Here is a 15,994-nt window from a genome sequence, read left to right on the forward strand (position 1 = left end):
AACAATTTTAACACATTTGGGGTTTGGGTTAGGGTTAGTGTTTGGGTTAGGGTCAGGGTTAAGGTTAGTGTTAAGGTTAGGGTTTGGGTTAGGGTTAGGGTTTGGGTTAGGGTTAGTGTTTGGGTTAGGGTCAGGGTTAAGGTTAGTGTTAAGGTTAGGGTTTGGGTTAGGGTTAGGGTTAGGGTTAGGGTTTGGGTTAGGGTCAGGGTTAAGGTTAGTGTTTGGGTTAGGGTTAGGGTTAGGGTTAGGGTTAGGGTTTGGGTTAGGGTCAGGGTCAGGGTTAGGGTCAGGGTTTGGGACATGGTAGTGTACTTTGACGAGGGTTAGTGAGGTGCCCTTTCTCTCTTCTGCGCATGTCTGCCCTTTTTTGTGACTGCGCATGCGTCAGAAATTTCAAAAAATATTTCTAAGTCCAGAGTATGAAAAGTGCCTTTGACTTCAATCTTCAAACAGATGTAGAATGGATTTGAATAGAGATATTTTTATAAAGTTAACTGTTCCTAAAAGATAGAGAAGCAATCTAGAGAATGAAAACGTATTGGTATCACTGAAATGTACGGCCGCACCCTCCGACCTCACTGAAGAAACGTTTGTGGGAGAGTAAAGCCTAACCCCAAGTTAACACCAACTCCTAAACTACAACAGATAAAGACTTGCGGTCTTCACTACAAGCTTAATTGTCGAAAAGTACTACCCCTAACGGGGCCGATTTTTTAACGGCAAGCCGATCGCAGCAGAGGATCATGTTGAAATATTGAAAAGATAGACTTTGAAAAGTACCAAAAACCATAACCCGACCCCCCATCCCTCCAAAATTGTGATTTTTGAGAAGTTTGTGAAAAAACTTAATACGAAAATCCAATCGGTTACCCTCCTAGACTTACCCTTTCCGAGATGGAGTAAGGCCTCCAAAACAACAATTTTAACACATTTGGGGTTTGGGTTAGGGTTAGTGTTTGGGTTAGGGTAAGGGTTAAGGTTAGTGTTAAGGTTAGGGTTTGGGTTAGGGTTAGGGTTTGGGTTAGGGTTAGTGTTTGGGTTAGGGTCAGGGTTAAGGTTAGTGTTAAGGTTAGGGTTTGGGTTAGGGTTAGGGTTAGGGTTAGGGTTTGGGTTAGGGTCAGGGTTAAGGTTAGTGTTTGGGTTAGGGTTAGGGTTAGGGTTAGGGTTAGGGTTTGGGTTAGGGTCAGGGTCAGGGTTAGGGTCAGGGTTTGGGACATGGTAGTGTACTTTGACGAGGGTTAGTGAGGTGCCCTTTCTCTCTTCTGCGCATGTCTGCCCTTTTTTGTGACTGCGCATGCGTCAGAAATTTCAAAAAATATTTCTAAGTCCAGAGTATGAAAAGTGCCTTTGACTTCAATCTTCAAACAGATGTAGAATGGATTTGAATAGAGATATTTTTATAAAGTTAACTGTTCCTAAAAGATAGAGAAGCAATCTAGAGAATGAAAACGTATTGGTATCACTGAAATGTACGGCCGCACCCTCCGACCTCACTGAAGAAACGTTTGTGGGAGAGTAAAGCCTAACCCCAAGTTAACACCAACTCCTAAACTACAACAGATAAAGACTTGCGGTCTTCACTACAAGCTTAATTGTCGAAAAGTACTACCCCTAATGGGGCCGATTTTTTAACGGCAAGCCGATCACAGCAGAGGATCATGTTGAAATATTGAAAAGATAGACTTTGAAAAGTACCAAAAACCATAACCCGACCCCCCATCCCTCCAAAATTGTGATTTTTGAGAAGTTTGTGAAAAAACTTAATACGAAAATCCAATCGGTTACCCTCCTAGACTTACCCTTTCCGAGATGGAGTAAGGCCTCCAAAACAACAATTTTAACACATTTGGGGTTTGGGTTAGGGTTAGTGTTTGGGTTAGGGTCAGGGTTAAGGTTAGTGTTAAGGTTAGGGTTTGGGTTAGGGTTAGGGTTTGGGTTAGGGTTAGTGTTTGGGTTAGGGTCAGGGTTAAGGTTAGTGTTAAGGTTAGGGTTTGGGTTAGGGTTAGGGTTAGGGTTAGGGTTTGGGTTAGGGTCAGGGTTAAGGTTAGTGTTTGGGTTAGGGTTAGGGTTAGGGTTAGGGTTAGGGTTTGGGTTAGGGTCAGGGTCAGGGTTAGGGTCAGGGTTTGGGACATGGTAGTGTACTTTGACGAGGGTTAGTGAGGTGCCCTTTCTCTCTTCTGCGCATGTCTGCCCTTTTTTGTGACTGCGCATGCGTCAGAAATTTCAAAAAATATTTCTAAGTCCAGAGTATGAAAAGTGCCTTTGACTTCAATCTTCAAACAGATGTAGAATGGATTTGAATAGAGATATTTTTATAAAGTTAACTGTTCCTAAAAGATAGAGAAGCAATCTAGAGAATGAAAACGTATTGGTATCACTGAAATGTACGGCCGCACCCTCCGACCTCACTGAAGAAACGTTTGTGGGAGAGTAAAGCCTAACCCCAAGTTAACACCAACTCCTAAACTACAACAGATAAAGACTTGCGGTCTTCACTACAAGCTTAATTGTCGAAAAGTACTACCCCTAACGGGGCCGATTTTTTAACGGCAAGCCGATCGCAGCAGAGGATCATGTTGAAATATTGAAAAGATAGACTTTGAAAAGTACCAAAAACCATAACCCGACCCCCCATCCCTCCAAAATTGTGATTTTTGAGAAGTTTGTGAAAAAACTTAATACGAAAATCCAATCGGTTACCCTCCTAGACTTACCCTTTCCGAGATGGAGTAAGGCCTCCAAAACAACAATTTTAACACATTTGGGGTTTGGGTTAGGGTTAGTGTTTGGGTTAGGGTCAGGGTTAAGGTTAGTGTTAAGGTTAGGGTTTGGGTTAGGGTTAGGGTTTGGGTTAGGGTTAGTGTTTGGGTTAGGGTCAGGGTTAAGGTTAGTGTTAAGGTTAGGGTTTGGGTTAGGGTTAGGGTTAGGGTTAGGGTTTGGGTTAGGGTCAGGGTTAAGGTTAGTGTTTGGGTTAGGGTTAGGGTTAGGGTTAGGGTTAGGGTTTGGGTTAGGGTCAGGGTCAGGGTTAGGGTCAGGGTTTGGGACATGGTAGTGTACTTTGACGAGGGTTAGTGAGGTGCCCTTTCTCTCTTCTGCGCATGTCTGCCCTTTTTTGTGACTGCGCATGCGTCAGAAATTTCAAAAAATATTTCTAAGTCCAGAGTATGAAAAGTGCCTTTGACTTCAATCTTCAAACAGATGTAGAATGGATTTGAATAGAGATATTTTTATAAAGTTAACTGTTCCTAAAAGATAGAGAAGCAATCTAGAGAATGAAAACGTATTGGTATCACTGAAATGTACGGCCGCACCCTCCGACCTCACTGAAGAAACGTTTGTGGGAGAGTAAAGCCTAACCCCAAGTTAACACCAACTCCTAAACTACAACAGATAAAGACTTGCGGTCTTCACTACAAGCTTAATTGTCGAAAAGTACTACCCCTAACGGGGCCGATTTTTTAACGGCAAGCCGATCGCAGCAGAGGATCATGTTGAAATATTGAAAAGATAGACTTTGAAAAGTACCAAAAACCATAACCCGACCCCCCATCCCTCCAAAATTGTGATTTTTGAGAAGTTTGTGAAAAAACTTAATACGAAAATCCAATCGGTTACCCTCCTAGACTTACCCTTTCCGAGATGGAGTAAGGCCTCCAAAACAACAATTTTAACACATTTGGGGTTTGGGTTAGGGTTAGTGTTTGGGTTAGGGTCAGGGTTAAGGTTAGTGTTAAGGTTAGGGTTTGGGTTAGGGTTAGGGTTTGGGTTAGTGTTAGTATTTGGGTTAGGGTCAGGGTTAAGGTTAGTGTTAAGGTTAGGGTTTGGGTTAGGGTTAGGGTTAGGGTTAGGGTTTGGGTTAGGGTCAGGGTTAAGGTTAGTGTTTGGGTTAGGGTTAGGGTTAGGGTTAGGGTTAGGGTTTGGGTTAGGGTCAGGGTCAGGGTTAGGGTCAGGGTTTGGGACATGGTAGTGTACTTTGACGAGGGTTAGTGAGGTGCCCTTTCTCTCTTCTGCGCATGTCTGCCCTTTTTTGTGACTGCGCATGCGTCAGAAATTTCAAAAAATATTTCTAAGTCCAGAGTATGAAAAGTGCCTTTGACTTCAATCTTCAAACAGATGTAGAATGGATTTGAATAGAGATATTTTTATAAAGTTAACTGTTCCTAAAAGATAGAGAAGCAATCTAGAGAATGAAAACGTATTGGTATCACTGAAATGTACGGCCGCACCCTCCGACCTCACTGAAGAAACGTTTGTGGGAGAGTAAAGCCTAACCCCAAGTTAACACCAACTCCTAAACTACAACAGATAAAGACTTGCGGTCTTCACTACAAGCTTAATTGTCAAAAAGTACTACCCCTAACGGGGCCGATTTTTTAACGGCAAGCCGATCGCAGCAGAGGATCATGTTGAAATATTGAAAAGATAGACTTTGAAAAGTACCAAAAACCATAACCCGACCCCCCATCCCTCCAAAATTGTGATTTTTGAGAAGTTTGTGAAAAAACTTAATACGAAAATCCAATCGGTTACCCTCCTAGACTTACCCTTTCCGAGATGGAGTAAGGCCTCCAAAACAACAATTTTAACACATTTGGGGTTTGGGTTAGGGTTAGTGTTTGGGTTAGGGTCAGGGTTAAGGTTAGTGTTAAGGTTAGGGTTTGGTTAGGGTTAGGGTTTGGGTTAGGGTTAGTGTTTGGGTTAGGGTCAGGGTTAAGGTTAGTGTTAAGGTTAGGGTTTGGGTTAGGGTTAGGGTTAGGGTTAGGGTTTGGGTTAGGGTCAGGGTTAAGGTTAGTGTTTGGGTTAGGGTTAGGGTTAGGGTTAGGGTTAGGGTTTGGGTTAGGGTCAGGGTCAGGGTTAGGGTCAGGGTTTGGGACATGGTAGTGTACTTTGACGAGGGTTAGTGAGGTGCCCTTTCTCTCTTCTGCGCATGTCTGCCCTTTTTTGTGACTGCGCATGCGTCAGAAATTTCAAAAAATATTTCTAAGTCCAGAGTATGAAAAGTGCCTTTGACTTCAATCTTCAAACAGATGTAGAATGGATTTGAATAGAGATATTTTTATAAAGTTAACTGTTCCTAAAAGATAGAGAAGCAATCTAGAGAATGAAAACGTATTGGTATCACTGAAATGTACGGCCGCACCCTCCGACCTCACTGAAGAAACGTTTGTGGGAGAGTAAAGCCTAACCCCAAGTTAACACCAACTCCTAAACTACAACAGATAAAGACTTGCGGTCTTCACTACAAGCTTAATTGTCAAAAAGTACTACCCCTAACGGGGCCGATTTTTTAACGGCAAGCCGATCGCAGCAGAGGATCATGTTGAAATATTGAAAAGATAGACTTTGAAAAGTACCAAAAACCATAACCCGACCCCCCATCCCTCCAAAATTGTGATTTTTGAGAAGTTTGTGAAAAAACTTAATACGAAAATCCAATCGGTTACCCTCCTAGACTTACCCTTTCCGAGATGGAGTAAGGCCTCCAAAACAACAATTTTAACACATTTGGGGTTTGGGTTAGGGTTAGTGTTTGGGTTAGGGTCAGGGTTAAGGTTAGTGTTAAGGTTAGGGTTTGGGTTAGGGTTAGGGTTTGGGTTAGGGTTAGTGTTTGGGTTAGGGTCAGGGTTAAGGTTAGTGTTAAGGTTAGGGTTTGGGTTAGGGTTAGGGTAAGGGTTAGGGTTTGGGTTAGGGTCAGGGTTAAGGTTAGTGTTTGGGTTAGGGTTAGGGTTAGGGTTAGGGTTAGGGTTAGGGTTAGGGTCAGGGTCAGGGTTAGGGTCAGGGTTTGGGACATGGTAGTGTACTTTGACGAGGGTTAGTGAGGTGCCCTTTCTCTCTTCTGCGCATGTCTGCCCTTTTTTGTGACTGCGCATGCGTCAGAAATTTCAAAAAATATTTCTAAGTCCAGAGTATGAAAAGTGCCTTTGACTTCAATCTTCAAACAGATGTAGAATGGATTTGAATAGAGATATTTTTATAAAGTTAACTGTTCCTAAAAGATAGAGAAGCAATCTAGAGAATGAAAACGTATTGGTATCACTGAAATGTACGGCCGCACCCTCCGACCTCACTGAAGAAACGTTTGTGGGAGAGTAAAGCCTAACCCCAAGTTAACACCAACTCCTAAACTACAACAGATAAAGACTTGCGGTCTTCACTACAAGCTTAATTGTCGAAAAGTACTACCCCTAACGGGGCCGATTTTTTAACGGCAAGCCGATCGCAGCAGAGGATCATGTTGAAATATTGAAAAGATAGACTTTGAAAAGTACCAAAAACCATAACCCGACCCCCCATCCCTCCAAAATTGTGATTTTTGAGAAGTTTGTGAAAAAACTTAATACGAAAATCCAATCGGTTACCCTCCTAGACTTACCCTTTCCGAGATGGAGTAAGGCCTCCAAAACAACAATTTTAACACATTTGGGGTTTGGGTTAGGGTTAGTGTTTGGGTTAGGGTCAGGGTTAAGGTTAGTGTTAAGGTTAGGGTTTGGGTTAGGGTTAGGGTTTGGGTTAGGGTTAGTGTTTGGGTTAGGGTCAGGGTAGTATACTTTGGCGAGGGTTAGTGAGGTGCCCTTTCTCTCTTCTGCGCATGTCTGCCCTTTTTTGTGACTGCGCATGCGTCAGAAATTTCAAAAAATATTTCTAAGTACCGAGTATGAGAAGTGCCTTTGACTTCAATCTTCAAACAGATGTAGAATGGATTTGAAAAGACATATTTTTATAAAGTTAACTGTTCCTAAAAGATGGAAAAGCAATCTAAAGGATAGAAACGTATTGGTATCACTAAAATGTACGGCCGCACTTTCCGACCTCAGTGAAGAAACGTTTGTGGGAGAGAAAAGCCTAACCCCGAGTTAACCCCAACTCCTAAACTACAACAGATAAAGACTTGCGGTCTTCACTACAAGCTTAATTGTCCAAAAGTACTACCCCTAACGGGACCGATTTTTTAACGGCAAGCCGATCGAAGCAAAGGATCATGTTGAAATATTAAAAAGATCGACTATGAAAAGTACCAAAAACCATAACCCGACCCCCCATCCCTCCAAAATTGTGATTTTTGAGAAGTTTGTGAAAAAACTTAATACGAAAATCCAATCGGTTACCCTCCTAGACATACCCTTTCCGAGATGGAGTGAGGCCTTCAAAACAACAATTTTTACACATTTGGGGTTTGGGTTAGGGTTAGTGTTTGGGTTAGGGTCAGTGTTAAGGTTAGGGTTAAGGTTAGGGTTAGGGTTAGGGTTAGGGTCAAGATTGGGACATGGTAGTATACTTTGGCGAGGGTTAGTGAGGTGCCCTTTCTCTCTTCTGCGCATGTCTGCCCTTTTTTGTGACTGCGCATGCGTCAGAAATTTCAAAAAATATTTCTAAGTCCAGAGTATGAAAAGTGCCTTTGACTTCAATCTTCAAACAGATGTAGAATGGATTTGAATAGAGATATTTTTATAAAGTTAACTGTTCCTGAAAGATAGAGAAGCAATCTAGAGAATGAAAACGTATTGGTATCACTGAAATGTACGGCCGCACCCTCCGACCTCACTGAAGAAACGTTTGTGGGAGAGTAAAGCCTAACCCCAAGTTAACACCAACTCCTAAACTACAACAGATAAAGACTTGCGGTCTTCACTACAAGCTTAATTGTCGAAAAGTACTACCCCTAACGGGGCCGATTTTTTAACGGCAAGCCGATCGCAGCAGAGGATCATGTTGAAATATTGAAAAGATAGACTTTGAAAAGTACCAAAAACCATAACCCGACCCCCCATCCCTCCAAAATTGTGATTTTTGAGAAGTTTGTGAAAAAACTTAATACGAAAATCCAATCGGTTACCCTCCTAGACTTACCCTTTCCGAGATGGAGTAAGGCCTCCAAAACAACAATTTTAACACATTTGGGGTTTGGGTTAGGGTTAGTGTTTGGGTTAGGGTCAGGGTTAAGGTTAGTGTTAAGGTTAGGGTTTGGTTAGGGTTAGGGTTTGGGTTAGGGTTAGTGTATGGGTTAGGGTCAGGGTTAAGGTTAGTGTTAAGGTTAGGGTTTGGGTTAGGGTTAGGGTTAGGGTTAGGGTTTGGGTTAGGGTCAGGGTTAAGGTTAGTGTTTGGGTTAGGGTTAGGGTTAGGGTTAGGGTTAGGGTTTGGGTTAGGGTCAGGGTCAGGGTTAGGGTCAGGGTTTGGGACATGGTAGTGTACTTTGACGAGGGTTAGTGAGGTGCAATTTCTCTCTTCTGCGCATGTCTGCCCTTTTTTGTGACTGCGCATGCGTCAGAAATTTCAAAAAATATTTCTAAGTCCAGAGTATGAAAAGTGCCTTTGACTTCAATCTTCAAACAGATGTAGAATGGATTTGAATAGAGATATTTTTATAAAGTTAACTGTTCCTAAAAGATAGAGAAGCAATCTAGAGAATGAAAACGTATTGGTATCACTGAAATGTACGGCCGCACCCTCCGACCTCACTGAAGAAACGTTTGTGGGAGAGTAAAGCCTAACCCCAAGTTAACACCAACTCCTAAACTACAACAGATAAAGACTTGCGGTCTTCACTACAAGCTTAATTGTCAAAAAGTACTACCCCTAACGGGGCCGATTTTTTAACGGCAAGCCGATCGCAGCAGAGGATCATGTTGAAATATTGAAAAGATAGACTTTGAAAAGTACCAAAAACCATAACCCGACCCCCCATCCCTCCAAAATTGTGATTTTTGAGAAGTTTGTGAAAAAACTTAATACGAAAATCCAATCGGTTACCCTCCTAGACTTACCCTTTCCGAGATGGAGTAAGGCCTCCAAAACAACAATTTTAACACATTTGGGGTTTGGGTTAGGGTTAGTGTTTGGGTTAGGGTCAGGGTTAAGGTTAGTGTTAAGGTTAGGGTTTGGGTTAGGGTTAGGGTTTGGGTTAGGGTTAGTGTTTGGGTTAGGGTCAGGGTTAAGGTTAGTGTTAAGGTTAGGGTTTGGGTTAGGGTTAGGGTAAGGGTTAGGGTTTGGGTTAGGGTCAGGGTTAAGGTTAGTGTTTGGGTTAGGGTTAGGGTTAGGGTTAGGGTTAGGGTTAGGGTTAGGGTCAGGGTCAGGGTTAGGGTCAGGGTTTGGGACATGGTAGTGTACTTTGACGAGGGTTAGTGAGGTGCCCTTTCTCTCTTCTGCGCATGTCTGCCCTTTTTTGTGACTGCGCATGCGTCAGAAATTTCAAAAAATATTTCTAAGTCCAGAGTATGAAAAGTGCCTTTGACTTCAATCTTCAAACAGATGTAGAATGGATTTGAATAGAGATATTTTTATAAAGTTAACTGTTCCTAAAAGATAGAGAAGCAATCTAGAGAATGAAAACGTATTGGTATCACTGAAATGTACGGCCGCACCCTCCGACCTCACTGAAGAAACGTTTGTGGGAGAGTAAAGCCTAACCCCAAGTTAACACCAACTCCTAAACTACAACAGATAAAGACTTGCGGTCTTCACTACAAGCTTAATTGTCGAAAAGTACTACCCCTAACGGGGCCGATTTTTTAACGGCAAGCCGATCGCAGCAGAGGATCATGTTGAAATATTGAAAAGATAGACTTTGAAAAGTACCAAAAACCATAACCCGACCCCCCATCCCTCCAAAATTGTGATTTTTGAGAAGTTTGTGAAAAAACTTAATACGAAAATCCAATCGGTTACCCTCCTAGACTTACCCTTTCCGAGATGGAGTAAGGCCTCCAAAACAACAATTTTAACACATTTGGGGTTTGGGTTAGGGTTAGTGTTTGGGTTAGGGTCAGGGTTAAGGTTAGTGTTAAGGTTAGGGTTTGGGTTAGGGTTAGGGTTTGGGTTAGGGTTAGTGTTTGGGTTAGGGTCAGGGTAGTATACTTTGGCGAGGGTTAGTGAGGTGCCCTTTCTCTCTTCTGCGCATGTCTGCCCTTTTTTGTGACTGCGCATGCGTCAGAAATTTCAAAAAATATTTCTAAGTACCGAGTATGAGAAGTGCCTTTGACTTCAATCTTCAAACAGATGTAGAATGGATTTGAAAAGACATATTTTTATAAAGTTAACTGTTCCTAAAAGATGGAAAAGCAATCTAAAGGATAGAAACGTATTGGTATCACTAAAATGTACGGCCGCACTTTCCGACCTCAGTGAAGAAACGTTTGTGGGAGAGAAAAGCCTAACCCCGAGTTAACCCCAACTCCTAAACTACAACAGATAAAGACTTGCGGTCTTCACTACAAGCTTAATTGTCCAAAAGTACTACCCCTAACGGGACCGATTTTTTAACGGCAAGCCGATCGAAGCAAAGGATCATGTTGAAATATTAAAAAGATCGACTATGAAAAGTACCAAAAACCATAACCCGACCCCCCATCCCTCCAAAATTGTGATTTTTGAGAAGTTTGTGAAAAAACTTAATACGAAAATCCAATCGGTTACCCTCCTAGACATACCCTTTCCGAGATGGAGTGAGGCCTTCAAAACAACAATTTTTACACATTTGGGGTTTGGGTTAGGGTTAGTGTTTGGGTTAGGGTCAGTGTTAAGGTTAGGGTTAAGGTTAGGGTTAGGGTTAGGGTTAGGGTCAAGATTGGGACATGGTAGTATACTTTGGCGAGGGTTAGTGAGGTGCCCTTTCTCTCTTCTGCGCATGTCTGCCCTTTTTTGTGACTGCGCATGCGTCAGAAATTTCAAAAAATATTTCTAAGTCCAGAGTATGAAAAGTGCCTTTGACTTCAATCTTCAAACAGATGTAGAATGGATTTGAATAGAGATATTTTTATAAAGTTAACTGTTCCTGAAAGATAGAGAAGCAATCTAGAGAATGAAAACGTATTGGTATCACTGAAATGTACGGCCGCACCCTCCGACCTCACTGAAGAAACGTTTGTGGGAGAGTAAAGCCTAACCCCAAGTTAACACCAACTCCTAAACTACAACAGATAAAGACTTGCGGTCTTCACTACAAGCTTAATTGTCGAAAAGTACTACCCCTAACGGGGCCGATTTTTTAACGGCAAGCCGATCGCAGCAGAGGATCATGTTGAAATATTGAAAAGATAGACTTTGAAAAGTACCAAAAACCATAACCCGACCCCCCATCCCTCCAAAATTGTGATTTTTGAGAAGTTTGTGAAAAAACTTAATACGAAAATCCAATCGGTTACCCTCCTAGACTTACCCTTTCCGAGATGGAGTAAGGCCTCCAAAACAACAATTTTAACACATTTGGGGTTTGGGTTAGGGTTAGTGTTTGGGTTAGGGTCAGGGTTAAGGTTAGTGTTAAGGTTAGGGTTTGGTTAGGGTTAGGGTTTGGGTTAGGGTTAGTGTATGGGTTAGGGTCAGGGTTAAGGTTAGTGTTAAGGTTAGGGTTTGGGTTAGGGTTAGGGTTAGGGTTAGGGTTTGGGTTAGGGTCAGGGTTAAGGTTAGTGTTTGGGTTAGGGTTAGGGTTAGGGTTAGGGTTAGGGTTTGGGTTAGGGTCAGGGTCAGGGTTAGGGTCAGGGTTTGGGACATGGTAGTGTACTTTGACGAGGGTTAGTGAGGTGCAATTTCTCTCTTCTGCGCATGTCTGCCCTTTTTTGTGACTGCGCATGCGTCAGAAATTTCAAAAAATATTTCTAAGTCCAGAGTATGAAAAGTGCCTTTGACTTCAATCTTCAAACAGATGTAGAATGGATTTGAATAGAGATATTTTTATAAAGTTAACTGTTCCTAAAAGATAGAGAAGCAATCTAGAGAATGAAAACGTATTGGTATCACTGAAATGTACGGCCGCACCCTCCGACCTCACTGAAGAAACGTTTGTGGGAGAGTAAAGCCTAACCCCAAGTTAACACCAACTCCTAAACTACAACAGATAAAGACTTGCGGTCTTCACTACAAGCTTAATTGTCGAAAAGTACTACCCCTAATGGGGCCGATTTTTTAACGGCAAGCCGATCGCAGCAGAGGATCATGTTGAAATATTGAAAAGATAGACTTTGAAAAGTACCAAAAACCATAACCCGACCCCCCATCCCTCCAAAATTGTGATTTTTGAGAAGTTTGTGAAAAAACTTAATACGAAAATCCAATCGGTTACCCTCCTAGACTTACCCTTTCCGAGATGGAGTAAGACCTCCAAAACAACAATTTTAACACATTTGGGGTTTGGGTTAGGGTTAGTGTTTGGGTTAGGGTCAGGGTTAAGGTTAGTGTTAAGGTTAGGGTTTGGGTTAGGGTTAGGGTTTGGGTTAGGGTTAGTGTTTGGGTTAGGGTCAGGGTTAAGGATAGTGTTAAGGTTAGGGTTTGGGTTAGGGTTAGGGTTAGGGTTAGGGTTTGGGTTAGGGTCAGGGTTAAGGTTAGTGTTTGGGTTAGGGTTAGGGTTAGGGTTAGGGTTAGGGTTTGGGTTAGGGTCAGGGTCAGGGTTAGGGTCAGGGTTTGGGACATGGTAGTGTACTTTGACGAGGGTTAGTGAGGTGCCCTTTCTCTCTTCTGCGCATGTCTGCCCTTTTTTGTGACTGCGCATGCGTCAGAAATTTCAAAAAATATTTCTAAGTCCAGAGTATGAAAAGTGCCTTTGACTTCAATCTTCAAACAGATGTAGAATGGATTTGAATAGAGATATTTTTATAAAGTTAACTGTTCCTAAAAGATAGAGAAGCAATCTAGAGAATGAAAACGTATTGGTATCACTGAAATGTACGGCCGCACCCTCCGACCTCACTGAAGAAACGTTTGTGGGAGAGTAAAGCCTAACCCCAAGTTAACACCAACTCCTAAACTACAACAGATAAAGACTTGCGGTCTTCACTACAAGCTTAATTGTCGAAAAGTACTACCCCTAACGGGGCCGATTTTTTAACGGCAAGCCGATCGCAGCAGAGGATCATGTTGAAATATTGAAAAGATAGACTTTGAAAAGTACCAAAAACCATAACCCGACCCCCCATCCCTCCAAAATTGTGATTTTTGAGAAGTTTGTGAAAAAACTTAATACGAAAATCCAATCGGTTACCCTCCTAGACTTACCCTTTCCGAGATGGAGTAAGGCCTCCAAAACAACAATTTTAACACATTTGGGGTTTGGGTTAGGGTTAGTGTTTGGGTTAGGGTCAGGGTTAAGGTTAGTGTTAAGGTTAGGGTTTGGGTTAGGGTTAGGGTTTGGGTTAGGGTTAGTGTTTGGGTTAGGGTCAGGGTTAAGGTTAGTGTTAAGGTTAGGGTTTGGGTTAGGGTTAGGGTAAGGGTTAGGGTTTGGGTTAGGGTCAGGGTTAAGGTTAGTGTTTGGGTTAGGGTTAGGGTTAGGGTTAGGGTTAGGGTTTGGGTTAGGGTCAGGGTCAGGGTTAGGGTCAGGGTTTGGGACATGGTAGTGTACTTTGACGAGGGTTAGTGAGGTGCCCTTTCTCTCTTCTGCGCATGTCTGCCCTTTTTTGTGACTGCGCATGCGTCAGAAATTTCAAAAAATATTTCTAAGTCCAGAGTATGAAAAGTGCCTTTGACTTCAATCTTCAAACAGATGTAGAATGGATTTGAATAGAGATATTTTTATAAAGTTAACTGTTCCTAAAAGATAGAGAAGCAATCTAGAGAATGAAAACGTATTGGTATCACTGAAATGTACGGCCGCACCCTCCGACCTCACTGAAGAAACGTTTGTGGGAGAGTAAAGCCTAACCCCAAGTTAACACAAACTCCTAAACTACAACAGATAAAGACTTGCGGTCTTCACTACAAGCTTAATTGTCGAAAAGTACTACCCCTAACGGGGCTGATTTTTTAACGGCAAGCCGATCGCAGCAGAGGATCATGTTGAAATATTGAAAAGATAGACTTTGAAAAGTACCAAAAACCATAACCCGACCCCCCATCCCTCCAAAATTGTGATTTTTGAGAAGTTTGTGAAAAAACTTAATACGAAAATCCAATCGGTTACCCTCCTAGACTTACCCTTTCCGAGATGGAGTAAGGCCTCCAAAACAACAATTTTAACACATTTGGGGTTTGGGTTAGGGTTAGTGTTTGGGTTAGGGTCAGGGTTAAGGTTAGTGTTAAGGTTAGGGTTTGGGTTAGGGTTAGGGTTTGGGTTAGGGTTAGTGTTTGGGTTAGGGTCAGGGTAGTATACTTTGGCGAGGGTTAGTGAGGTGCCCTTTCTCTCTTCTGCGCATGTCTGCCCTTTTTTGTGACTGCGCATGCGTCAGAAATTTCAAAAAATATTTCTAAGTACAGAGTATGAGAAGTGCCTTTGACTTCAATCTTCAAACAGATGTAGAATGGATTTGAAAAGACAAATTTTTATAAAGTTAACTGTTCCTAAAAGATGGAAAAGCAATCTAAAGGATAGAAACGTATTGGTATCACTAAAATGTACGGCCGCACTTTCCGACCTCAGTGAAGAAACGTTTGTGGGAGAGAAAAGCCTAACCCCAAGTTAACCCCAACTCCTAAACTACAACAGATAAAGACTTGCGGTCTTCACTACAAGCTTAATTGTCCAAAAGTACTACCCCTAACGGGGCCGATTTTTTAACGGCAAGCCGATCGAAGCAAAGGATCATGTTGAAATATTAAAAAGATCGACTATGAAAAGTACCAAAAACCATAACCCGACCCCCCATCCCTCCAAAATTGTGATTTTTGAGAAGTTTGTGAAAAAACTTAATACGAAAATCCAATCGGTTACCCTCCTAGACATACCCTTTCCGAGATGGAGTGAGGCCTTCAAAACAACAATTTTTACACATTTGGGGTTTGGGTTAGGGTTAGTGTTCGGGTTAGGGTCAGTGTTAAGGTTAGGGTTAAGGTTAGGGTTAGGGTTAGGGTTAGGGTCAAGATTGGGACATGGTAGTATACTTTGGCGAGGGTTAGTGAGGTGCCCTTTCTCTCTTCTGCGCATGTCTGCCCTTTTTTGTGACTGCGCATGCGTCAGAAATTTCAAAAAATATTTCTAAGTACCGAGTATGAGAAGTGCCTTTGACTTCAATCTTCAAACAGATGTAGAATGGATTTGAAAAGACATATTTTTATAAAGTTAACTGTTCCTAAAAGATGGAAAAGCAATCTAAAGGATAGAAACGTATTGGTATCACTAAAATGTACGGCCGCACTTTCCGACCTCAGTGAAGAAACGTTTGTGGGAGAGAAAAGCCTAACCCCGAGTTAACCCCAACTCCTAAACTACAACAGATAAAGACTTGCGGTCTTCACTACAAGCTTAATTGTCCAAAAGTACTACCCCTAACGGGACCGATTTTTTAACGGCAAGCCGATCGAAGCAAAGGATCATGTTGAAATATTAAAAAGATCGACTATGAAAAGTACCAAAAACCATAACCCGACCCCCCATCCCTCCAAAATTGTGATTTTTGAGAAGTTTGTGAAAAAACTTAATACGAAAATCCAATCGGTTACCCTCCTAGACATACCCTTTCCGAGATGGAGTGAGGCCTTCAAAACAACAATTTTTACACATTTGGGGTTTGGGTTAGGGTTAGTGTTTGGGTTAGGGTCAGTGTTAAGGTTAGGGTTAAGGTTAGGGTTAGGGTTAGGGTTAGGGTCAAGATTGGGACATGGTAGTATACTTTGGCGAGGGTTAGTGAGGTGCCCTTTCTCTCTTCTGCGCATGTCTGCCCTTTTTTGTGACTGCGCATGCGTCAGAAATTTCAAAAAATATTTCTAAGTACAGAGTATGAGAAGTGCCTTTGACTTCAATCTTCAAACAGATGTAGAATGGATTTGAAAAGACAAATTTTTATAAAGTTAACTGTTCCTAAAAGATGGAAAAGCAATCTAAAGGATAGAAACGTATTGGTATCACTAAAATGTACGGCCGCACTTTCCGACCTCAGTGAAGAAACGTTTGTGGGAGAGAAAAGCCTAACCCCAAGTTAACCCCAACTCCTAAACTACAACAGATAAAGACTTGCGGTCTTCACTACAAGCTTAATTGTCCAAAAGTACTACCCCTAATGGGGCCGATTTTTTAACGGCAAGCCGATCGAAGCAAAGGATCATGTTGAAATATTAAAAAGATCGACTATGAAAAGTA

Source organism: Mytilus trossulus, chromosome 13 (genome assembly GCF_036588685.1).
Source record: "Mytilus trossulus isolate FHL-02 chromosome 13, PNRI_Mtr1.1.1.hap1, whole genome shotgun sequence".
Classification (NCBI taxonomy): domain Eukaryota; kingdom Metazoa; phylum Mollusca; class Bivalvia; order Mytilida; family Mytilidae; genus Mytilus; species Mytilus trossulus.